Raw genomic sequence first — 27082 nt, forward strand, 5'->3', positions numbered from 1 at the left:
TACGGTACAATATGAGGCAATGTATGATTATATGTTGGTGATTCATATTGCAGTATTATCTCCATGTCAGGTCGACACTAAATGCATATTGGAAAGTAATATAGGAGAATTGACAATGATGATATTGGGCCTGATTCAGAGCCGTTCGCAATTTGCGGTCGTTCGTTCAAAAACAAGGGGTGGCTATTCAAATGATCCGTTCGCAAATTGCAGTCTGTTCACACCTCTAAGTCTAAACGAGCGAGCAAAACATACGCTCGGTTATTTGTTAAAAACGCCCCCTGGCCGCTCGCACCATACGTCATGTCCGCTATTTATTAGATTAATCGAGTACATCGACCAGCGTATGAACTGCTCGCTATTCTTGTGGTTGGTTTTTGCTACCACAATCTTGCGAGCAGTTCTGGCTATAAAATAACCCAGTGACGTGGTCAATGACGCTGCTGTATTAATTATGCACACCCATAAAACGCCCGTTTTGACCTTTAAGCACGCCTGCGTTCGGATCTCCACTCCCCATTTTCAAGCACCTTCCCCTGTTACCACCCACATATGCCTCATTCTGTCACTCAAAATAGCAGGCATTCGCTATATTGCGAGCACATGAATTTCGGCCGCACTGACTGGTTCGCGCATGCGTATAACGATCCGTACGCATGCGCAGATGTGCGAACATCGCTCGGAACGAGCGTACTGCCGCTAGCGAGTGGCTCTGAATGAGGGCCATTGTATCAACATGTCCTCAGAAATTGGATGCTTAACTGATGTCTTCTAATTTTGTCAGCGTTAAATTATGTTCTCTGGTTATACCATATAATTGTGAATCCAATATTTTTATATGGTTCACACCTATGCATAACATTTTCAGCCTTTGGATATACAGGTAATTGGTGTGTGTTGTCATCCCTGTAGGTCTTTTGACCATTTGATTAATTAACCAGGGATACACATCAGATATTTTCACCGAGAAGGTTCTTTTTGCATTGAAGCGATTATGAAGTGATTAATCACAATATTTTATTAACCATTGTATGTTTATGATTGGAGTGCATACATTTTTACTACTCCTTTTTAAAGGTATATTATCATTAAAAGTTACAGTTATTATTTTTCATTCATTATACCAATTAACTATTCAATTAACCGTAACATTTTCAATCAGTTAAAGAGTGCCCCAAAAAACAGTTGTCCTTTTTGCCTCTATGCAAAAATATTCATGTGTATATCATCACCTGTCACGAGCCGGTGCAAGTGTTCCTCTGTGGAGGGCAGTGAGCCGGGGAGTTTGGGTGACTAGGAAAGTGACTGTAACTAGGTCTTCTAGTTGCGGCCGAACCCAGGTTTGGCTAGACCTGCCCAGAGGAGCGGAGTCTAACTCACTTGGTGGTTTTCTCCAGTGACCCCTCCAATTGGGATTTGGTTTTCGCAGCACCAAGTGAGCAGGTCGCAGGCCCTCTGGACAGGTGTCTGGGAATGGCAGAAGACCAGAAACTATATTAAATTAAGTAAATGCTAGAACACTGGAGGTGAACTGAATGCTTGAATATTGGAACACTGTTAGAGATCCTAATCACAGGCTTGCTAGAGAATACTGGAAAATGTACTAGGAATTGCTTGAAATCCAGGTACTAATTTGCACAGAGAAATGTGGGTACAGGCATATACTGGGAATTGTTACATATGCAGGTGCTGATTTGCACAGAAAAATACAGAGAGATGTGGACACAGGCATATACTGGAGATTGCTAGATATGCAGGTGCTGATTTGCACAGAAAAACGCAGAGAGATGAGGACACAGGCATATACTGGGGATTGCTTAGAGCACCGTCTGGGAGCTAACTAGTGATTAGTAGGAAACCTGACACCTCAGTAACATAGAGAAGCAGCAATATAAGTAGCAGCACATTACAAGACACACAGGAACATAAAAGACTGGAGTACTGGGAGAGAACTAAGTCTCAGACTGAAAATAGCATGGAAGCTAATGCAGGAAATTCTAGAGAACTGTAAGTGGGCTGAAGCAACACTCTGAAGGAAAAAACACAGAACAACACTGGTGAGAATCACAGGCACTGGAACAGCGAAGTTGAACAGCCGTTTCCTGTTCCTGGAGTCAGACTTAAATACCCCTGGGTAGCTGATCATTGGATAAGAGGATCAACTGAGTGACAACAGGACTACCATTGGGAGAGACTAGTCAGGTGATATGTACCAACGTGGCTGCGCCCATGCCCAGCAGCCCGGAAACCAGGACGCACGCACGGAAGCCCTAGCAGACCCAAGGGAGAATACTCAGTCACCACTCACCTCCACTCCCAGCATCTGGACACCTAAGCCCAAAGATGACAGCGCAGAGGTGAGAAGGGCCGATCCCAGGCCACATCCTGACACCACCAACCCAAGATAATCTAATATTTATTGATAGATAGATCATAATGTTGGTTTTTGAGTGAATTTATTTTTGTTCTATTTAACTGGTGCAGACTAGTCATCTAAGTCTAAGAGAATTCATGTCAGGTTGCGGCCTAGGATTGGCCATATCACCTCAGCGACCTCTTGAGCGGTCAGATGCCAGGTGCGGAGGCAAGTGACACACTGAGGATTATACCTGGGGTCTGCTAGGACATCCAGGTGCTCGCTCCGTGATTTGGTTCCTGCGGTTACTGTCATGGACGCAGCCATGACAGTCTACATCACCTGATTAACCCTTTACCCAACGGTAGCATTGGTTGCTGTCAGCTGACACTATCCTCTAATGGACTGCTACCTTAGGGTATTTAACCGGGCTCTGGACAACAGGAAGTTGCCTGTACAACGTCATTACTGCCAGTGAATACTTGCTGTTGCACCGTTCCAGGTTACAAGCTCCTTTTTTCTAGCGATATACTCCTAGTGTTTACCCATGGTGTGTGTGTGTACTGAGTACGTCATCTAAGTACAATCTCCTAGTGTCATCCTCCTGTGCCAGTTCTGCAACTGAAACCACAGTGTATGTACTCAGTACATCATCAGGGTACAATCTCCTAGTGTCATCCTCCTAGTGTGCTAGTTCTGCATCTGGAGCCACAGTGTGTGTACTTAGGATGTCATCCGGGTACAATCTCCTAGTGTCATCCTCCTGTGCTACTTCTGCATCTGGTGCCACAGTGTGTGTACTTAGTAAGTCATCCAAGTACAATCTCCCAGTGCCATTCTCCTGTGCCAACCCTGCGTCTGGATCAACAGGGTGTGTACCTAGTACGTCACCCAAGTGCAAAACTTCCAGTATCATTCTCATGTGCTTTCCCAGTTTTCTTCTGTGTCCCTCTTGTGCCAGATAGCTGACCAAAGGGATGAGACCTACTTGCTGGGTGCAGATTAAACCCAAATCCCGCTTGGAGGGGTCACTCGTGAATACCTCCCAGTAAATTATACTGCTTTTATACCTAAATTCCGGATCTGGCCCAGAGGTTGGAACAGGGTTCCAAACCGGATCAGACCCGGAATTTAGCCGGCGCTGACTCAGGAAATTCCAGATTCGGCGCCATTCAAACCAGAGCCGGGTCTGCAGTGACCCGGCTCTTCTGGCGTGGAAGTGGACACTTGGAGATGATGTAATCTCCAGGAACCACTGAAGCCGGCCAATCGGCCGGGATGCGGCGCGCTCCAGGTCATCGTGACCCGGATCGCGTCATTTACACTGCAGGGTTTCACGGGTTATTCCCGTGTTAAACTCTGCAAGTTTACTTGGGTTGGATTGCTGGGTAACTTGACCAGGAAATCCAACCCTGTCCCCTTTTACACCAAGGAGCTACACGTTAACCCTGCCATAACCCAGTTTTAGCTCTGGTGCAAAAGGGGTATGAGACTCCGCGCCTTTGATCAGGTCTAGCCAACATCCGGTACTGTATTCTCAGGTGTTTGATTGTTTTGCACATGGTGATATCTGGGCCATAAGGTGAGTGCAGGTTCTTTTTTTCATATTCCTGTTGACAATGTGAAACATATATATTGAAACATTGGATTGGCGTAAAATTAAAGTACCAAAACAAAAATAGAAACAATTGGCTGATCATGCTCCCTAAGTGATTGGCCTTAGCTAGCTTATGCATGGTACACACACACTTTTTGTGGGCTACTACCGTAACATTCTATGGGCCCTTCATGCCCCAGTTCAATAATATATTGATAGGGTTATTCCATATCAACTGATCTAATTCTTACTTACTTTTTTACTTTAGGTTTCTCGATTATTATTGCACTCATTATACTGTAAACTGGGTCATAAAAGCTGACCAGAAATCTTGAATTTTATGTTTTTATCTCGTAGTTTTTCAGTTATAAGGAATTGTTAGTATCAAAAATCCATACTGTATATCTTCATAAAATAAGATCTCTTGAGAACATAACAGACATTTATTTGGTATGCACTTGGCTAGGTTTAAGGAAGTTTATCCAAGGACACATTTAAAAAAAAAGATTTCTAAAAAAAACATGGTTACAATTTTTTAAAAACCTTAAAAACAGAGATTTACTGAAGTCAAACATGGGCATAGAATCACTTTGAACTGGAAATCATGGGCGTAAACGAAAACACGATTCAATAAACCATTGTTCAAACTCGAAAGTACTTTCAATAGAAAAGACTAGAACATTTATATTTACTAAGAATCATGTTTGCAAACACGCCCGTAAACGGGACAAACTCGGGCAAAAATACACTTTTCAAATAGACTACCTCCTTAGCAGTGTGTTTGCATGTGTTTTGACTGCATTATTTTGCACAATTGTAAAAAAGTGTGTAAATGTGATTTTTAACCTAAAAAACTCAGCATACATTTTGGAACATTTTCATTGTGCAAAATTTGTTCTAACATCTATAAGTCAAAAAACTGTATTTTTTTATTAATACATTTTACATTCTAATAGGTAACCTAAAAATGAAGTTAATTTTGTACACATGTGTAAGTATTAAGTATATGTGTTATGCAAACAATCATACATGTACTGTAAGTATTAATGCTTTTGTTTCTAATGCCTTATGATTTGTAATAGTTACATTGTTTTAAGGATTCTCTCAGTTTATTGACTAAAGTGAATGCTTGATTTATTTGTAGCCTTAGATGTATGGTATGTGGTCATTGTTGACTTAAGCCATTTTTATTGCTAGCTTTCTCTGGCTGGCCAATTGGGGGTTTACATTAATTAGTGTCCACACTTGCCTGCTTCCCTGTATAAGTGTCAGTAGTTTGGCTGGGGAAGCCTTGGCTGGGTGCAGCTTTTTTTCTAAGTGCAGTTTTTTAAGTGCATAACTAGCGTTAGACCTGCGTTAAACCGAGGAAAAACAGAAGGAGAAAAAAGGTTCATCACGCAACAAACCCCAACAATCTAAAGACTCAGACTACAACTGGACTCCCTGTACAATCACGGCAAGAACACTTCTAATGCTATTAATAATGCTGGCCTACTGATTCTAGCATACAATTCAATGCTTATCGTACTTTTCCCCATGTCAGTTTATATCTATCAACTTTGAAACACTGTCCTTTATCTCAGCTCTCTTGCCTAGCCTCACATCCTCTGTCTGCTTACAATCTGCGTTATTTTTCACATTCTGCACACTTTAGAACCCCACTTTTATTTCTCCCTATAACAATCTTGTTAATCTGCATACATATTGATACACTGTTCTTTGATACGTCACTGTTTTCTTACTTGCATTCCTACAAATCTCTTGCACTCATATCTCATTTAAATTTCCAAATTTCTTTCCTCTTGTTTACTTATAAACACCATGACAAGGTTTTCGTCAACTCCCTCCTTCCCTCTGTCTCTACCTAATCCTCTGTTCTGCCCCCTGCTTCCACCTTTATCCTTTCCCCCTTATCTCTTCCACCTCCTCCTCCCCTTCTCCCCCCTCCTCTGTCTGCCTACTCTTCACTCCTCACCCATTACTCCACTTTCTTCCTGTTCTACCCCCCCTCTGTCCTACTACCCCACCACCAAACCCTCCTCCTACACTCCTCTCCCTGTCACTTCACCCCACTGCCATCCACATCTCCCTCCCTGCCCACCTCCTATTGGTTCCCTTTCCAGCTCAGGTGCCCGCACCATCACTAAACTCTATTCATATCGGTCCCCCAAATTAATCTCACCTCCACGTTACAGCAACCCGGACAATCTCATTCACATCTCCCCCACAAATGCTATCTCTCTATCCTGTGCCCTCTGGAACGCCAGGTCAGTCTGTAATAAACTGGTCCCCACCCATGACCTTTTTATCTCCAACTCTCTGAATCTCCTAGCCATCACTGAAACTTGGATCTCACCCTCTGACACCACTTCTCCTGCTGCTCTATCCTCTGGGGGCTTTGCCTTCTCCCACACCCCCCGGCCTGGGGGTCGCCATGGTGGTGGAGTTGGGGTCCTTCTATCCACCAGTTACTCATACCAGCTAATACCCTCTGAACCATCCCTTACATTCCCCACATTTGAGGTTCATGCTATACGACTCTTCCAACCAGTAAACCTCAGAGTAGCTGTCATTTACCGTCCCCCTGGCTCTCCCTCCAAATTCCTTGACAACTTCGCTTCCTGGCTCCCTCACTTTCTCTCCTCAGATCTTCCCTCCATTATCCTAGGTGATTTTAATATTCCTATTGACATTCCCACAGAATCCTCTGCAGCTAAACTCCTTACCCTCACCTCTTCATTTGGTCTCGCCCAATGGACCTCCTCACCCTCCCATGTGAGTGGGCACTCACTTGACCTGGTCTTTACGCACCGTTGTGATATTTCTGATTACTCCAATTGCCCATTCCCCCTCTCTGACCATCACCTTCTCTCTTTTAACCTATCCCTCTCTCCTTGCCCTCCTCTAACTCCTAAGGCTACCATTACTAAGCGTAATATTGAGGCTATTGACACTGTTGCTTTTTCCTCCCTGCTGGACTCTCTTCTCTCCCCTATCATTTCTCTCTCCTGTCCTGAACAAGCTACTTCCCTGTACAATTCCTCCCTTGCTTCTGCTCTTGATTCTGTTGCTCCAGCAATAACCACTCACCCTCGCAGATCCACACCACAACCCTGGCATTCCAAATGCACCAGATACCTACAAAAGTGTTCAAGAATTGCGGAGCGTCAGTGGAGAAAGTCACGCTCTAAGGCTGACTTCCTCCATTTCAAATTTATTCTCTCCTCCTACAGTGCTTCCCTGTCTCTCTCCAAACAAACATATTTCAAGAACCTCATCTCCTCCCAGTCCTCAAACCCCCGGCGTCTCTTTGCCACTTTCAACTCCCTACTCTGCCCTTCCCCTCCTCGCCTTCCCTCCTCGCTCTCTGCCCTCGACTTTGCCACCTACTTTACATCTAAAATTGACTCCATACGTGAGGACATCATATCCCATCAGACCCTTAGCACTCCTCTCCCTCCTTGTCCTTACCACCCCTCCCCTTCTGTCTCACCAACTCTGACATCCTTCTCCCCTGCTTCTGGAGAGGAAGTCTTGGCCCTCATCCGGTCCTCCCCTCCTTCCACCTCCCCTCTTGACCCTATCCCTTCCCGTCTCCTCTCCCACTTGTCTCCTTCTGCCTGTTCCCATCTGGCTCACCTCCTTAATCTTTCCCTATCATCTGGCACTGTCCCTTCTGCATTCAAACATGCTCTTGTCTCCCCCATTCTTAAAAAACCTACCCTTGATCCTAACATACTTTCAAACTATCGACCCATCTCTCTTCTCCCTTTTGCTTCCAAACTCCTTGAGCGTATTGTCTACAACCGCCTTACCACCTTTCTTTCCTCCCACTCCCTCCTTGACTCATTTCAATCTGGCTTCCGATCTCTCCACTCCACGGAAACTGCCCTCACGAAAGTCAGCAACGACCTCCTTGCTGCCAAATCCAAGGGTCACTACTCTCTGCTCATTCTCCTTGACCTCTCTGCTGCATTTGACACTGTAGACCACCCTCTCCTCCTGCAAATCCTTTACTCTCTCGGTTTACGTGAAACTGCCCTCTCCTGGCTTTCCTCCTACCTCTCTGATCGTTCCTTCGCTGTGTCCTCTCATGACTCCTCTTCCCCTCCACTTCCACTAAAGGTAGGAGTTCCCCAAGGTTCTGTTCTTGGACCTCTCCTTTTCTCCCTATATACATCCTCTTTAGGTGAACTCATTAACTCCTTTGACCTCCAATATCATCTCTATGCAGATGATACTCAAATTTACCTTTCCACCCCTGAGCTCACCCCTGAGCTCCTTACCCGTATCTCCAACTGTCTCTCTGCTGTCTCTTCGTGGATGTCCCAGCGCTTTCTTAAACTTAACATGTCTAAGACTGAGCTGATCATCTTCCCACCCTCTTCCACTACATCACTTTCCACAATTTCGTTATCTATTGATGGCACAACTATCTCCTCTAGCCCCAAAGTGCGCTGTCTTGGAGTTATCCTAGACTCCTCCCTCTCCTTTAAACCGCACATTCAGCACATCTCGCAGTCCTGCCGTTTTCACCTAAAAAATATCTCCAGGATTAGACCCTTCCTCACCCAGGATGCCACTAAAACCCTCATCCACTCACTGGTCATATCCAGATTGGACTACTGTAACCTTCTCCTAGCTGGCCTCCCAGTCTCTCACCTCTCTCCACTACAATCTGTTCTCAATGCTGCTGCTCGGCTCATCTTCCTCTCCAGACGTTCTATATCTGCTTCCCCTCTCCTTCAAGCCCTACACTGGCTCCCCTTCCCCTTCAGATGCCAATTCAAGGTTCTTACATTCACCTACAAAGCCCTCACCAAATCCTCTCCCGCATACATTTCTGACCTTCTCTCCCTTCACACTCCCACCCGCCCACTTCGCTCAACTAATGCATGCCGCCTCTCTTGCCAACTGATTACTTCCTCCCACTCCCGCATCCGAGATTTTGCCTGTGCTGCTCCCTACCTTTGGAATGCTCTCCCTCTCCCTATCAGACTCTCCACCTCTCTACAAATCTTCAAACGGGCTCTCAAGACCCACTACTTCATCAAGGCCTTCCAGCACTCCTCCTAACCCACCTCATGCTCTTTCCTTCCTATCTTCCCCTTCTGTGTCACGCCTGTCTGTCTGCCCCTCCCCTTAGAATGTAAGCTCTCATGAGCAGGGACCTCTTCCCTCATGTGCTTCTCTTTACATTTTCTTCTACTCTCTACTCCCCATTAGGGCACCTAACACGGGACCACCAACTCCCGGCAGCTTATTGTGAGTGCTTTAATCACTATTTCAGCAATGTATATAAGTTGTGTCCCTGTCCTGCACTGTAATGTACTGTAAGTTACTTGTTTCTTGTTCACTTATTAGTTCTATGTACTATGTAAGGCGCTGCGGAACACTTGTGGCGCCATATAAATAAAGGATAATAATAATAATAATAATAATAATATACCTTGGTTTCTTGTCTAAACACAGTACCATCATATACAGTAGTCTCAGCCAGTGTCCACTTTAAAGGTATATCTACATTTATATTGTGTTTTTTGCACAAAAATTGCACTAAAATGGTAAAATAAATACTTTTGGTATAGTTAGCAGACAGATTTTTACCCATATTAAGTTTTCACACATTAATGATCAATTCAAAATTGTTTGAATTTCATTTATGTAAATTTTTATTTATAAACATTACACAAAGATTTTGCAAAAGCAAACTATTATTGTAAGAAAACTGCAATATCAGCACCAAAATTAACCAAAACATTTTGTAGCAATACAAAACATTAAATTCAACAGTTATTTTTTTATTAAACATTTACTGGCTTCCCCTAGCACCACCCCAGTGCTTTTGAGACCCGTTCTGGTGCGCGAGTGTGCGCCATGGTGGTGTAGTAACACGGGTAGTTGTGTGTAAGGTGCTGCCTCCCGATGTACTCACATTTGGATCGGGTAAGCGGACCAAGGATTGTATGTCTAATATCAACACCATTTAAGTCACAAATTGCATTTTTTGTATCTCCACAAGTCTCACTAAAGTTTCTGGAACATATTGTTGGATCCCTGCATCCTGGACAAAGTGGTTTGGAATCGTGAATTTGATTTGCAGATTAGTTCCAGGCTGTTTGCCATTCTGGTAACTTCCAGAGTTTGTGTATTCATAGTGCGGATGCATCTGTGAGTGGTTTTGTTAAGTGTTGTTATTTGCCGCAATTGGGTGGTAGGCATAGGCATGGCCAGCTGCTGTGACTGATAGACTTTTTTGCCATTAGGTGACTTCTGGCACACCAGGAGGAGTGGTAGGGGCAAGTAGTAGTGTTGACAATTTCACTCTAGGGGTGGCTGGCATTGTTGGGGTAACGGGGTACATTTCCAGTGTCACCATTAGATTTTCATCCTCTGTAGGATCCACATCTGACAGTGGCTCACCAGCTTCCATGACATTGTCAGCAGGACCTATGACAGAATAGTGGATGGATAAGTATTGTTGTCTTAATTTAACATGAAATACTGTATCCAAACAATCCTATGCTAGTGTGCCCATACAGCAAGTGCCAAAATATTGGTGTCTACTTTAAAATGTCACCAGTAAGTGCTAAGACTACATTCTAAAATCCATTTTGTTTATTAAAATGACAATATATGTATTTTGTTTTTACAAACATTGGCCAGAATAACCCATGATCCTGCCAATGTTTCCAGATATTATTTTTCTTTTGTGCAAATGTAGAACATTGTGTAGCGTGCAATGTCCATGGTGTTTTTGTGTTTAAACACACACTCACCAGAAAGGTGCAGCTCCAAATTCTCTTGTGCTATGGGCAGGAGGGACACTGACGGCTGCGGCACATCTATGGCCAGTCTTCTTCGTCTGGGCGAAGGTGCAGAAGAAGGACCTACAAAATCAACATAACATTTAATGGGTTGGGTATGAGTTCCCGGAGGTCAGGATGCCGATGGTCACAATAGCACCAGTGGCATCCCGATAGTGAAGATCCCAACAGCGGTAGGTAAGTATAGTAAAACTAACTCTAATCCGTACCCTAACCTGGTACCTAAACCTAACCTCCCCCCTAGTGCCTAAACCTAATCTCCCCCTCTCTCTACCCTAACCCTCCTTCCCCGATGCCTAGACCTAACCTCCCCCTCCCCACACCCTAACCCTCCTCCCTTAGTGCCTAACCCTAACCCTCCCTCTAGTGCCTAATCCTAACCCCTAACCCTCCCCTAACCCCTAATACTACTTTCGGGATGTCGGCAGTCAGGATACTGGTGCCAGGATGCTGACACTGCCGGGATTCTGGTGCTGGTATTTAGACCGTCGGCATCCAGCACACCGAGATGCTGACTACATCCCCATTTAATACTCACTATAGAAATGTGTGTTAAAAATATAAAATGGCCAGAATATTTACCAGCCTCCTCTTCCTCCTCATCTATATGTTCTGTTGGTGCTGGCCTATCAGATGCAGTGTATTGTATTATCAAAGCATTAAAATTAGTACAAAAAATTACTACATATGCACTTTCATTCTGCAAGCCATGTTGATTCAAACTAGGTTTGTGCACCGGCCACTTTTCGTGTTTTGGTTTTGGATCTGGATCTTTCTTCGAGACACAGTGGGCGGCACTAACGTGTGGCAGTTCAGTTTCTAATTTCCAACACGGATACAGTGTGTTATTCAGTGTGGGTTGGATACACCAGTAGTGCACTTACTATGACAGCAGTGTCGGCAGAGCGGGGTTGCTGACAGTGGCCCTGATTCAGAGCCGGACGCTCTGACAGAGCACTCACCCTGAATCAGGGCCGTCCCTGCTCCTTTTTGGAGCGGCCTCCTGGCCACTCGCATAGCTGTGGGTGACCACCGACAGCTATAGCGAGCGGCCAAAATGATGGTCGCGATGGTCAAGACCATCGTGACCATCGGGCTTGCGATGAGACCCTGCGGTAGGGTCTCGATGCCGCAAGCCCAGGAGTGCTTTTGGCTCTATCAGAGCCAAAAGCACTCCCACTGACATCACTAGTGATGTCAGTGGGGCCGGACCCAGACGGTAGGCGTTCCCATGGGAACGCCTCTGTCTGGGCAGCCACGCCTCGGCACGCCCACCAAAGGTGGCGTGCTGTCAATCACCATCGACAGCACGCCCCCTTTGGTGTGAGACCCTTAACGACGGCTTGGCCGTAGTTATTCAGGTCTCGCGCATGCGCATGATGGAGGCGCCTCCATCGTGCGCATGCGCACTTGGGCACCATCGACCCGCTTGCGAGCACTCAGCGCTCACGAGCGGGTCTGAATCAGGCCCAGTGTCCTCAGTACATGGAATGGTAGTGCTGCGGTACTGGCAGTGTCCTCAGTGAAGGGTGCTGGTGATGCCGGCAGTGCGGGGGTGCCAGCGGGGGTGCCAGAGGTGTCTTTAGTGCAGGTTTGCTGGCTGTGTCAGAAGTGCAGGGGTGCAGCACTATGTTAGTACAGGTTTTATGGCTGTGTCGGCAGTGCAGGGGTGCCAGCGGTATCCTCAGTGCAGGTTTGCTGACTGTGTCAGCAGTGCAGGGGTGTTCTCAATGCAGGGTGCCAGCGGTGTCGGCAGAGTGGGGGTGCCAGCGGTGTCCTCCGTGCAGGTTTGTTGACTGTGTCGGCAGTGCAGTGGTACTGGTGCTGTCCTCACTGTGGGAGTGTCGGCAGTGTGGGGGGTCGCTGACGGGGTCCTCAGTACATTGGGCAGCAGTGCAGGAGTGTCGGCAGTGGTGGTGTCGGCAGCGGGGGATGCAGCCAGTGGGGCTACCGGCGGTAGTCAGGCGGTGGGGGAAGGCAGCCGCCAACCTATTTTTCTTCCTTTGTAGTGTTTTCAATAGGCTTAACGCTGATTGGCTGAGAGCCGTGATAGATGGCTCTCTCAGCCAATCAGCGTTAAGCCACACTGAGAACAAAACCTTGTGACTCGACAGAGGGGTCGCAAGGTTTTGCCTCAGGTCAGGGATCCGGAGCAGGCAGGGAGATCCGAGCTGTGGTCGGATCGCCCCGGATCCCCGGAATTCGGGTGGGTCCGGTTCTCAGGGAACCGGACCCCCTCATCTCTAGTTCTGGGTTTTGTGTTTTGGACCTGTATTTTTTTGGAAAAAAGCATAAAAACAGCTAAAATCACAGAATTTGTGGGTTTTTCTGCTCCTATGCTATTATTAACCTCAATAACATACATTTCCACTCATTTCCAGTCTATTCTGAACACCTCAGAATATTGTTTTTATGCCAAAAGGTTGCACCGAGGTAGCTGGATGACTATGCTAAGCGACACGAGTGGGCGGCACAAACACATGGCCCATCTAGGAGTGACACTGCAGTGGCAGACAGGATGGCAGTTTGAAAAACTAGGCCCAAAACAGTACATAATGCAAAGAAAAAAAAGAGGTGCAAGATGGAATTGTCCTTGGGCCCTCCCACCCACCCTTATGTTGTATAAACAGGACATGCACACTTTAACAAACCAATCATTTCAGCGCCAGGGTCTGCCACACGATTGGTTCGTTTGGGCCCCCACAAAACAAGCTGGCAATTAATCTGTCCCTGCACAAACTGGCTCTACGGAGGCAAGATGTTGTTCTCATCCTCCTCATCCACCGATTCCTCACCCTCTTCAGTGTTGTGTGCATCCTCATCCTCACAGAGTATTAATTTGTCCCCGCTGGAATCCACCACCACAAGTCCCTCTGTACATTCTGGAGGCTGGTCTCTCTGGAAGAATTGATAATTCATTTTGATGAACATCATCTCCACATTTTGTGGAAGCAACCTCCTACGCCTTTCGCTGACAAGGTTCCCGGCTACACTAAACACTCTTTCGGAGTACACACTGGAGGGGGGGGCAACTTAGGTAAAATAGAGCCAGTTTGTACAGTGGCCTCCAAATTGCCTCTATTTCCTGTCAGTACAGGTACGGACTGTCTGAAATGCCTACTTGGATGCTGTCACCGATGTAATCCTCCACCATTCTGTCAATGGTGACAGTATCATATGCAGTGACAGTACACATATCAGAAATTGTTGCCAGGTCCTTCACTCCGGACCAGATGTCCAAACTTAGTCCTGTCTGCCCTGCATCACCACCAGCGGGTTGCTTAGGATACCTAAATTGTTTCCTGGCAGCCACAGTTGCGGGAGAAAATGAAGAAGGAGCTGTTGACGTGTCACGTTCCGCTTCAGCTGACAGTGTTTTCACCAGCAGGTCTTTGCACCTCTGCAGGCTTGTGTCGGCCGGAAAGAGAGACACCACATAGGCTTTAAACCTAATATCGAGCACAGTGGCCAAAATGTAGTGGTCTGATTTCAACAGATTGACCACCCTCGAATCCTGGCAAAGCGAATGAAGAGCTTCATCCACAAGTCCCACATACCGAGCGGAATCGCTCCATCTTAGCTCCTCCTTCACTTTCTCCAGCTGCTTCTGCAAAAGCCTAATGAGGGGAATGACCTGACTCAAGCTGGCAGTGTCTGAACTGACTTCACGTGTGGCAAGTTCGAAGGGCTGGAGAACCTTGCACAACATGGAAATCATTCTCCACTGCGCTTGAGTCAGGTGCATACCCCCTCCTTTGCCTATGTCATAGGTGGATGTATAGACTTGAATGGCCTTTTGATGCTCCTCCATCCTCTGAAGCATATAGAGGGTTGAGTTCCACCGCGTCACAACCATTTGCTTCAGGTGATGGCAGGGCAGCTTCAAGAGTGTTTGCTGGTGCTCCAGTCTTCGGCACGCAGTCTCTGAATGGCGAAAGTGGGCAGATATTTTTCGGGCCATCCAAACCGTCTCCTGCACGTCCCTGTCATTTTTCAGAAAATTCTGCACCACCAAATTTATTGTGTGAGCAAAACATGGGACGTGCTGGAATTTGCCTAGATGTAATGCCCGCACAATATTGGTTGCGTTGTCAGATATCACAAATCCCCAGGAGAGTCTAAATGGGGTAAGCCATTGGGCGATGATTTCCCTCATTTTCTCTAAGAGGTTGTCGGCAGGGTGTCTCTTACTGAAACCGGTGATACAAAGCGTAACCTGCCTTGGAACGAGCTGGCATTTCTGAGATGCTGCTACTGGTGACACTGCTGTTGTTTCTGCATAAGGCGATACATCTACCCAGTGGGCTATCACAGTCATATAGTCCTTAGTCTGCCCTGTTCCAATTGTCCACTTGTCCATGGTTAAGTGGACATTGGGTACAACCACATTTTTTAGGACACTGAGGACACTTTTTCTGATGTCTCTGTACATACTTGGTATCGCCTGCCTAGTGAAGTGGAATCTAGATGGGATTTGGTACCGGGGACACACTTCCTCCATCAATTGTCTAAATCCCACTGCACTAATGGCAGATACCAGATGCATGTCTAACACCAATATAGCTGTCAAGGCTTCAGTTATCCGCTTTGGTTCAGGATGACTGCTGACATACTTCATCCTCCTCACTAAGGACTGTTGGAGGGTCAATTGCTTAGTAAAAGAAGTAGTGGTGATCCAACTTCCTCTCTGGGTTGATGAATGACTCCCAGCAGCAACAGCAGCAGCGGCAGCAGTTGGCATAGCAATGCAGGATCCTCCCGAGGAATCCCGGATAGGAGAGTCAGTCATGCCAGTGACATGGCCTGCAGGACTACTACCGATCCTGACTGAGGAGGAAATTGATGAGGAGGGAGTTGACAGTGTGGTTTGCAGGTGCTTGGATACAACAGGAAAAGGGGATTTAGGTGACCCTGGACTGCTTTCGGTCTTAGCCACAGTTTCTGAACTTGACAGTAACTTTTTATGAACACACTGCAGGTGACGTATAAGGGAGGATGTTTCTAGGTGGTTAACGTCCCTACCCCTACTTATTCCACCTTTACATATGGTACATATGGCAAGACAGTTGTTGTCCGGATTTGGATAGAAATATTTCCAGACCAAAGAGATGGAATGTTTGGTCTTCTGCCCAGGCATGACCGTGATGGGCTTTTTCATCCCACGGACAACAACTGTCTCCCCCGGTGCCTGATTTAAACAAACCATTTCACCATCAGAATCTCCTCGTCAACTTCCTCCTCAGCGCCAGTTACACCAATATCCTCAGCCTGTTGTACTTCAACAGTGACATCTTCAATTTGAATATCAGCAAGTGGACTGTGGGTGCTCCTTCCAGTACTTGCAGTGAGCGTGCAAAAGGTGGAAGGAGCCACCTCTTCCCGTCCAGTGTTGGGAATGGAAGGCATCGTAACCGTCGCCACACTTGGACTCTCCATGGGGATTTGTGATATATTCTTAGAATTAGAAAGCACAGTTCTTTGCTGTGCTTTTGCCAGCTTAACTCGTTTGATTTTTGTAGTGGGAGGAGGGCTTCCATCATCATGTGAAGCTGAACCACTAGTCATGAACATAAGGGAGGACCTTAGCCGTTCCTTGCCACTCCGTGTCATAAATGGCATATTGGCAAGTTTACATTTCTCCTCAGACAATTTACATTTATTTTTTAAGGTAATTTTCCTGAACTTTGCCATTTGGGATTTTATATGCCCTCTACTATGACATTGGGCATCGGCCTTGGCAGACAACGTTGATGACATTTCATCGTCTATGTCATGACTAGTGGCAGCAGCTTTAGCACTAGGAGGAAGTGGTTCTTGATCTTTCCCTATTTTATTTTTATTGGACAAATTTTTATGTGCTATTGATGCACGTGCGGCTATGGCGCACACAAACACAGAAAAAGATTTTTTTTTCAGGCACTTTGGGGGTCACACCACCCTTCAACAGACGATCCAGCTGGCCCTTTATTTATGACACAGGTGCACGCTTGGCCAGGTGGCCAATCAGGAGCCGTACTAGGCAGAATGTAAATTGTGGCCGAACATGGATAGGGCGCCGGGTCCAAGTGAGAGCACAGACCACCAGTAGTGGGGGAGAACAGCAGCAGGCGGCGGTCACCCCTATCCCACTTCCCCCGGGTCACTATGCCGGCCCTGTGTTCCGGTAGTTTTCTTCACATTTTGAGGTTAGCTATACAAAAGCATTTATTATGGTTTTTGGTGATTTTTTAATATCAAATTTTATACAGTTTTATTCCAAATTCTGTAATTTATTGCTGATTGAAATCCATCACCAAAGAATCAAATGAATATCTTAATTAGTCTTTGAGATATTGAATATTTGCATCAATATACACTTGACTAAATAACAAACCCTGCGTGTGAATGCAATATTGCAGCACAATGTTATACAAGTGTGCAATACAGAAGTAATATGTTCCAAACAGCCAGCAGTGTAAATTTTAAACAACATGACATTTTTTACATGACTAATTTAAAAAAAATGCACTTTGGCAAAATGCCATTTACTAGGCCGCCTGGGGAGCATTCCATGTCCCTGACGTGCAGTTGCTGGATCACTTCAGGTGGAATGAGAAGCTTCAGTGGCTCCTCATGTTCCAAATATTGTGCCTAGTATGGTGAGTCGAACCCAGATTGCCTTGATGCCTTGTCCTCCTTGCCATCTTGGCCTTGACACAGAGCTTAATATTAGAGAAACGCTTTTTGTAGTTAACCTTATTCCTCTGAGTAGACCCCACAGCATTGCCTGCAGACTCCCAAATTTGGGTCTTCTGTGATACCCAGGTAAACGGTGTCAGAGTAATTTCAAACAGTAATGTGATATTAGAGATATACTTACCTCATGTATGTAATACAGTGTATAAATTGTTGCTTATAATGTGGTCGTTTGACACATGCGTTAGTAACAACCATTATCCAGAAAACTATTTTCTCTTAGGATCGAAACATGTATTTATGCATACAGAAATCAGCTGTAGTTTTTAGTGCACTTATTTGTCTATTAGTTTATTTTTCAATATTCATTAGGTGTTGTCTCACACGATATGTGAATTTTGTACACGGACAGTGCGTGCACGGTCCCCTAGGCAACGCAACGGCGGCGGTGACGTCATCGATGAGCGCCGATGCCTGAGCGGCAGCCGGAAGCCGCTCTGAACGGGGCCGGACACGCGTGTCCGAGGGGGGCGTACAGGTATATATAAGGTGAGAAGTGTGTCTTTATATTTGTCCTGATGACGAGTTTGATAATAAACTCGAAACGTTGATATGTGACAGAGTTACCTGTGTGGATTATTACCAAGACCGGAGAGTGACACCTACATTTATTCTATCTACTACTCAGTGAGCACCACGGCAAGTTTATCTTGGATTAGGAGTGCCTACACCCTGGAAACTATATATATATATATATATATATATATATATATATATATATTTTGATTATGCTTGTATTTGGTTAGTCACTACTGTAGTATTACAAAAGAACTAGATACCTTTCTGTAATATTTAATCAGAGTCGATACTGCAGTAATGGAATATTAGCCTTTAATCCTGTGTAAGGTTGCTTGATAATTATCAGGCTGTAATGTAAGGTCACTGCTGCTTCTCCCAGCCCAGTGTTTTACAACTATAGGGGGATGTCCCTTGGCAACAGGGGTGATCACAAGCAGAGGGGTGATTGTCTTACCCGAGTCCACAGACGGTCGCTGTATGGCTCCTGTTTGCAGCTTCACCGGACGGGCGGATGCCGGTCTTCCCAGCAGTTGCCTGGACCACCACTACCCAGCGGGTCTCAGGGCTGCTTTGGCCACTTCGCAGGTCTCCCGCCACAGGGATAGTGCTGCTGTGCTGTTTCTCCAGGTGCAAGTGGCTGACGCTCTGTCTCACGAGTCCTTGGTTCGGCTGCGTACACGTCACTCACTCTTGATGCGGAAAGTACAGGCTTCACGCTGAGCTGCTGCCTTGGCTGCACACACCCGCCAATGCTTCACACCAACTCTCCTTCCCAGCACTCCTTGCTGATACACTCCATGCTGGATCTGCTCACCTCCCAGCCTATGTAGCAGCTGTATATATCCCTTCTGCAGATCCGGGATAACAGTCTAAATCTGGGCTTCCTGCCCTTAGGGCACCGAATCAGCTGCAGGCAACATGCAATGTAACTGGCAGCATTGTATTGCCTGGAAGCCACATTAACCCTTGGTATTCCTGAGAGAGTAAAATAAGCTGTGTTATCACCTTTTCAGTTTTGGGATTATTCCTGGGGGTTACATCCCTCCGTGCTTTAAAGATGCATTCCTCACGCAAAGCGTAACTTGCAAAGTCTCACATTAACAGTCTTTAGTTTGTTAGCAATAATATCAAAAGCAGGGACAGAAATGAGGATCAAATTATTGGTCAATCAGTGCATACAGTATGGCAATAGTAAGAGAAAACAGGTTCAAACAAAATTGCATTTCAATAAATTGTGCCACAAATACATAATGTCAAGGCTATAATGTTAGTATCATATGACAAATCAAACATAGGTAGAGCCACCCCTACTAAACACTCTATTGTCTACAGTGTACAGATGGAGCACCTTTGTTCATTTTTCCTGACTTTCTTGTCATCTGTTGTAGAAGAAAGACAAACTCTTCACCACTCATGGAGGTGTACTCGCCGTCTGGGTGATGCTGCTCTGGGAAAAGCCATTTTACTTCCCCTTTAGCTTCGCTCAGGGATTCTGCCGGATCATGAGGCTCAGACATTGACATAGCTAAATCTGATGCATTGGGTTTCGGGGGAACCCCCAAGCCTTCACTTGCAGCTGTGTAGATCATTTGGTATCCTTTTTCTGGTCAGCTGCACTAGAATCAGCCTGATTAAAGTGGGTCATATTAGAATTGGTACATTCCACTTTCAGTCTGCTCTCACGTACCGGCTCTGGAGGGGGTTGCGACCTAACTACATCCTGCAGGCTCAGTTGCACCATTTCACTAGGTTCCTTCATGTCCCTTTCATCTCTTCGCCCCAAGGATTCACTCTGCTCTGGGACATTGGGATCTTGATGTCTGTGTTCAGCTGGTATCATCTGGTGATATGGTAGGTGCCGACTCCTCCGTTAAGACTGTGGAAGATCATCTTTGTGTCCATCAGTTGCACTTTCAACTGCTCTTGTCCTTTCTCCACTATCGCTGTATTGATCATGTTGCTGGCTATTATGTAGAGGATCGTCATGACATGGATAGCACCAATTTTTCTTGCGCTCTGTTGCAAATTTGCTGCCTTGTACCGGAACACCACCTGGACCAGTCACATTAATGGCTTTTATGCCTTTCTTTCCATTCGACAATTCGAACTCGACCATTTCGCCACTTCCCAGGCTTCTGAAACACTGTTCAGGGATAGTCTTCTTTATGGCTGCATAATGTACGTATACTCTTCTTATGGTATCTGTTCTTTTAATGAATCCATAACCATGTGGTACGGTGAACCACACAACATGACCCAAAAGTCTTCTTGGGCTGATTCGCTTATCGTCAATGGCATATGATACATTAGACACTGTAACTTGGTCCTGTCTTACTGCAATTGGACCTACATCTATTCTTGAGGGCTGTCAACAGTTAAACTCAATGTGAGCACTTTGTCTGCATCGTCGACATATAGGTCTCCCTTGAGTGTCGAATTGATTAATTACTCACCTTCCGGTCTCTCGGGAAACATCCCATCGGGGTTGGTTTTACACTCTGCGGTCTGGATACCATTCCTCACATCTGGTTACAGCCCATTTTTGTCTCGGATCTCTTATCTATTTTCTCATTTTGGTGAGCCACAGGTTGAGTTCGGCAACCCTGTCAGTCATTTCCCTGATCCTGTTGTCGTTTGCAGCTGGGTTCCCTTCTCGCAGTTCCATGGTCGATCCTGTTCATGACGCCAAATGTGATACCCATGTAAACGGTGTCAGAGTAATTTCAAACAGTAATGTTCTCACTTTACTTGGCACTTGAATTTCTCCAACCAGCACAGGTTCTAAGGTGCGGTTCAGAGAGGTAACATCACAACACATTAAATGATTACAGTATACCTTATAGTATTAGTGCATTTATAACCAACTAAAGCATATCTCAAATAAACGTTTATCAAGAAGCTGAATGTTCCCATAAATTGAGTCCAGTAGTAATAAAATGTCTCTTGTTTCTTCACTGATCATACAAAAACAAAGGAAGTTGAGGATCCAATAATAAGCATTTATAATGAAAGTGAATTGCTCTTTCCAGAACACTATGGATTCCAATATATATATTGGTCAGTCACTACTGTAGTATTACAAAAGAACTAGATACCTTGCTGTAATATTTAATCCGAGTCACTACTGCAGTAATAGAATATTAGCCTTTAATCCTGTGTAAGGTTGCTTGGTAATTATCTGGCTGTAATGTAAGGTCACTGCTGCTTCTCCCAGCCCAGTGTTTTACAACTATGGGGGGATGTCCCTTGGCAACAGGGGTGATCACAAGCAGAGGGATGATTGACTTACCCAAGTCCACAGATGGTCGCTGTATGGCTCCTGTTTGCAGCTTCACCGGACGGGCGGATGCCGGTCTTCCCAGCAGTTGCCTGGACCACCGCTACCCAGCGGGTCTCAGGGCTGCTTCGGCCAATTCTGCAGGTCTCCCGCAGCAGGGATAATGCTGCTGTGCTGTTTTTCCGGGTGAAAGCGGCTGATGCTGTCTCCCGAGTCCTTGGTCCGACTGCATACATGTCACTCACTGCTGATTCGGAAAGTACAGGTTTACGCTGAGCTGCTGCCGTGGCTGCACACACTGGCCAATGCTTCACACAAACTCTCCTTCCCAGCATTCCTTGCTGATACACTCCATGCTGGATCTGCTCACCTCCTAGTCTATGCAGCAGCTGTATATATCCCTTCTGCAGATCCAGGGTAACATTCTAAATCTGGGCTTCCCACCCTTAGGGCACCCAAATCAGCTGCAGGCAACATGCAAGGTAACTGGCAACATTGTATTGCCTGGAAGCCACATTAACCCTTGGTATTCCTGAGAGAGTAAAATAAGCTGTGTTATCCCCTTTTCAGTTTTGGCATTATTCCTGGGGGTTACACTTCCTCTTTGCAGGAGTGCGGACAACCTCAGGTCCAAAAAGCTGCCAGTGATGCTTCATTATTTCCTGCACTAAGGCCACATTTTCAGCAAACATAAATTTAATGTTATGGCCTGTCTTGGTTTTGTCCCTCTGCCTATGCATTTCATGGCTATCCCCATCACAGACATTGGGATCCTACCCTGCCACCTCCTCCACCTAACTCTCCAACCCACGTGCTTCTGCCACAGACATGCTAATCTCCACTAAATAAAACACATGCCTAACACAGAGAAAAGCACAAACAAACACATACCACACACAGGGCCTGATTCAGCAGTGCATGCTAGTGCACTGCTGAACGCAGATTCCCGATGTTCGGGAATCTCTGAGTGTGCAGAATGGGTCCTGCTAACACCCTCGCAGACTGGCAGCAGACTGGCAGTGATTGACAGTCTGCTGCCATTTGTTGGAGGGGAGGGGGCGGCGATGCCCTCCGTTTCCTGAAACAGAGGAGTGTCGCCACCGTTGCGGCAGAAGGAAAAAGCCAGGATCTCCGTCGGCTGAAGGAGATTTCCTGGCCTCTTCCGCTAAACTGCGGTGACCGGCTGTGGGACCCCATGGGTCACCGCAGCCAGCCAATATTACGCAGATTATCCGATGCTGCATTGGACAACGCAGCTCAGATAAGTAATGCACAGGAGGCATGATGCCTCCTGCTGCATTACCAGATCTACAAGGATCGCAATTGCGAAGCTGCCTGCATGCAGCTTTGCATTTACGTGCCTTGCAGAATCAGGCCCACACTCCACAATCACACACAAATAAACACTGACAAGACAAAACTAAAAATGACAGACCGATAACTTAGACTAATACAATACAAGACTACTAAGTACACAAGACAACATGCTCAAATATCACCACTCAGAACTCGAAAAAAATACACTTGAAAACAACCACCAACACTGAACCTCTCTCCACTAAAAAACCCACAAGGTGCGGGCAGGTCTGTTTGGGACATATTTATATGCCTTAGGCACGTATGTCTCTGGGCCTGATTCAACAAGGATTGCAACTGCGATTAAGCACGCAATCTGACGATTGTTGCATTCTGCGCATGCATTGCCGTACACCTGCTCAAACCAGACACTGCGATCGGGACTGCAATCAGTGACTATGCAGACCCATCGCAGAGTGATTGACGGGAAGTGCCTTTTGGTGGTGATGGGGGTGTGGTCGGTGAAACGCAGGCGTGCCAGTGCATTTGAACGCCATTGCAGGGACGTGCATAAATTATCCATTGCAATGCCATACGCAGCTGGGGCCTTCACTGCATGCGATAAGGTTAGCAATTCCTGAGTAAGGTCAGACCTTGTGCAAGTGTGCATGAGGCTGCTATGGCACTTGATGTAACCTATGGTTTCACAGTCTTGCAAAGTATTACAGATGTGTGTAAGGTAAGGTGGGCGTCCTTATGTTGTGTTGCGTCGGCATAGCGATCACAGTGGATTAGCATATCATCGCAGTGAGACTGCGTGCATTATCGCTCAAAAACCTAAAGTCTGGGGAGTGTTTGGCCATTGTCAGAGGAAACATGGAGGAAATTACAAATTCATACAGCATCAGAAAACACGAATCTGGCAAACATGATTCTTGCTAAATTTGTGAGTTTGTTTGAAATAAACTCACTCGTGTCTATGCGATGTCAAGCATGTTTAATACTCGGCTAGACACGATTCTTAGTAAATTTATCCCTTGTGCTTATTTCTTGTACTTTTAAGATTATCCATGACACTGCGATCTTATAATTGTGGCACATTTTAGTCAAATAAAAAAAATAAAATAAAAATAAAATGTTCATAATTTTAGGTTGAATTGTTACTTTCTTAATCTTGACAGTGTTTTTTCTTCATATATTGGTTTCATTAACTTGCCTTATTCTGTACCTTGGAGACAGCAACATTTAATAAAAACAAACAGTTGGAATTGCTCCTCATCGCTATATATCCAGCTGCCATTTATACATATGTAAAGAGCCACTGTACACCCTTATGGAAACCACAGTAAAATACAATAATGTAAGGATAAGCTCCTGAATAGAGTCCAGCAATTGTTGGTATGGCTTTAGTCTCACAAAAGTCCAAAGCTTACCTTGAAAAAAGAAAATGATTTTTGACTTTTTAAACCCTTATCACTCCAAAATGACATGAGATTTTCAATGAGAAATGTATATGTAAGACACTCTATTATAGTATTAAATGTGTGCTGATAATAAATGTACAGTAGAAGTACACAGTAGGGTAATTTTCATTGGATCACTTGACACGGAATGACCCAAGATGCTTATTTTACACAAAACAAAATCCAACTCTACATGAGCTCTGATATGTGCAATTTCCACACATTCCTGACAATACAGTATGTTTAACATACACTTAATATTGTGGGAAGCTTTTTTGCTATCACAGTAACTGCAGATATATGGACATAAGGGTTACAAGCGCCTCTGCCTGCACTAGAGCCACACCTGCATTTACTGTAAACATTTCAAAGCTTTTGACAAACCTGATATACCTGATCAGTATACATTTGGAAAACCAGCTTTGTTACATTTCATTTGTGCAGTTTATAAAACTACAGTTTGGATTTGATCCACAGAGTGTGTACTAGCCATAAACAAAGGTAAGATATCAAATCTCTTTAATTTGAGTAAACCATATTCTGTGCAAAATGCCTCACTTTAGATAGTAAATAACAAATTCTGTAGATGGTGGTATAAGTTTGGCACCAAAACAAAGAACATTGTAGACATTCTAGTGTTAGAATGAAACTAAGAAATATACAATATCAAGTTCAACAAACTTTATTCCTTGCAGACAGTGATGATGACTAGTTGAAATCTATTAGTAAATCCAATTTGATACAAATAAACAGCAACATTTTTAATATGATGTCAATTAAGTGCATGTTTCAGCATATTATAGATTAGGGGCAGGCTACCTCAGGCACTCCAGCTGCTGTGGAACTACATATCCCAACATCCCCTGCCACAGATTTATGCTAAGTATGCTAAAACTGTGGCAGGCAGTCTGGGATGTGTAGATCCACAGCAGTTTGATTGCCACAGTTTGCCTACCCCTGTAATAGATAACTACTTTCGTGGAAAAGTTTATTTTAATTGCCTCATATGCATTTGCCACCATATTGACACAGTAAGTGGTAAATTAAGTCTTGCCGCTGTTAGGTTAGCAAAACTGGGAAGCATATTATCAATCAGCTGTCCCAGCAAAGATATACAGAAATGTGTTAGGACATTTTTCATCACTGTGATACTATCAACAAGCTTTGTTAAATAGACCCTTAAAGACTCTATTTAGTAAACATAAAAACATATTTTTCCAGCATTTTAGCTCTTGAAAATACTTTTTTTTTCTCTTCTCCCTATTTATAGAAGAGAAAACTGCAGTAAAATCACAGATTTCACAGAGTTGTCTTTTCTCAATGGGGGAAAATCACTTATGATATTAATAGAGAAGAGAAAAACATCTCTTCTCCAAACTTGGTATTCAAACTTCACTTGCCAGATGTGGATATGTTAAAAGAGTGTTCATGTAGTCACTCTACGCCAGTGATTTTCAACCTTTGTAAGCCCACAGCACACCAAGCAAGATTTTAAAATTGCTAAGGCACACCATCAGTCCCCCACAAGAAAAAAAATCACACACATTGGCCCCCACTGGAAAACTCACTCACAAATTGGTCCCGCACAGAAAAAAGAACAGACATTGGCTCCCACAGATAAAGACACACATTGGTCCCCACAAAAAAAATACAATGGCCTCCACAGAACAAAAACAAACACATTGGGCCCCACAGAAAAAAATATAAAACAAAATAGTCCCCACAGAAAAAAAAACAATCACGTTGTTTTTTTTTCCCTCTGGGGACCAACCAATCACATTGCTCTCCACAGGGGAAAAAAAATACATTAGCTCCCACAGAATAAAATAAAATAACCAGCTGAGAAGGCTCACTGTCGTTACTGTCCTGTCCCTCCCAGAAGAGCCCAGAACTGCCCAGGCCAGCAGTACAGTAAACTTTGCTGACCCGTGGCACACATGACAACTGCTCGCGGCACACTAGTGTGCCATGGCACAGTGGTTGAAAAATGCTGCTCTACGCTGTACCCATGGATCCCAAAACTGTGCAATCTTAGTGGTGGCAAAAACAGATTTATTAAATTCTGAGCTACATATTGAATCATAATGCCCTTTGTGATCTCATTAGGCTGACTATAGTTTTGTTAGCTTAGGTTGTGCCATTCTTGCCTACTTTTTAAAACTAGTTTCAGGGAGATTATAATTGGTAGTAGAATATAGTACACCCATAGGTGAAGTTAGACAAGTTAGACAAAATAGTACGCTCATAGGTGGGTTTACATACACTCTTTGGATGGAGCTAGACAAACCCCCTCAACAACGCAACGCACATGGCAAAGTGTGTCGCATCGTTGATGGGGGTATATCTAGCTCCACCCAAAGGGTGTGTCTAACTCCGCCTATAGGCATATCTGTGCTTAAATGCTTGTTGCAACATATTTCTGTATAACATTAGTGACAATGGGCTCTATTTACTACAATCTGCATTTAAAATGCGGTTGTACTGTGGTATTGTCTCCTAAATTCACATTGCGAATTTAGGGAATATCACAGGTATTTATTAAAAATCCCCTGCAGGGACAGAGCTTGTGATAAAGATCTGTCCCAGCAAATCCCCACCGCAATCTTTTCACTGTATTTTTTGACCTTTGGTCATCGGTGCTCAGGTGAATTCCTCTGGGGTTCCAGTCAGCTGGTCTCCCATCCTGAACTGTGACCCCGGTCAGCGGTTCTATGCAGCAGCTGACTAGGGTTACAGTGCAGGAGCCGGGAGACCAGCTTATCAGAGCCCCGGGGACATCACCGGAGCACCGATCACCAGGCCTGGAATCAGGTGGTGTTGGTTTTTTTGCTAATTTTTTTTGCAATGATCAGCTTGTGGTCTATTTAGACCACACAGCTGAGCGCTGGGGCCTGGCTTCCAGCTCTGCTCAGCCTGTTAGAGCAGAGCAGGAGTCCGGGAACTGGGGGAAACCCTGGATAACGCCGTCTCCAGGTGGTGTTATTATCACAGGGCTTCCCCCGGTATTTTTTC

At 45.1% G+C, this 27082-nt stretch overlaps 1 protein-coding gene and 1 pseudogene across 1 annotated transcript in view; one reads left to right on the forward strand and one right to left on the reverse strand.

Annotated features, from left to right (window-relative positions):
• Positions 1-10215: 10215 nt before the first annotated feature.
• On the reverse strand, positions 10216-20699 carry LOC148540391 (uncharacterized; annotated as a pseudogene).
• A 3802-nt stretch (positions 20700-24501) lies between these two features.
• The window catches only part of LOC148540392 (hydroxylysine kinase-like), a 118437-nt gene continuing 115856 nt past the window's right edge, over positions 24502-27082 (forward strand). The window contains exon 1 of the mRNA XM_088445822.1: positions 24502-24571. The gene's annotated coding sequence lies outside the window, so the exon portion shown is untranslated. The remainder of the gene's footprint in view (positions 24572-27082) is intronic.

The sequence above is a fragment of the Taudactylus pleione genome, unplaced genomic scaffold (assembly GCF_031769625.1).
Source record: "Taudactylus pleione unplaced genomic scaffold, aTauple2 ptg000019l, whole genome shotgun sequence".
Taxonomy (NCBI): Eukaryota; Metazoa; Chordata; class Amphibia; order Anura; family Myobatrachidae; genus Taudactylus; species Taudactylus pleione.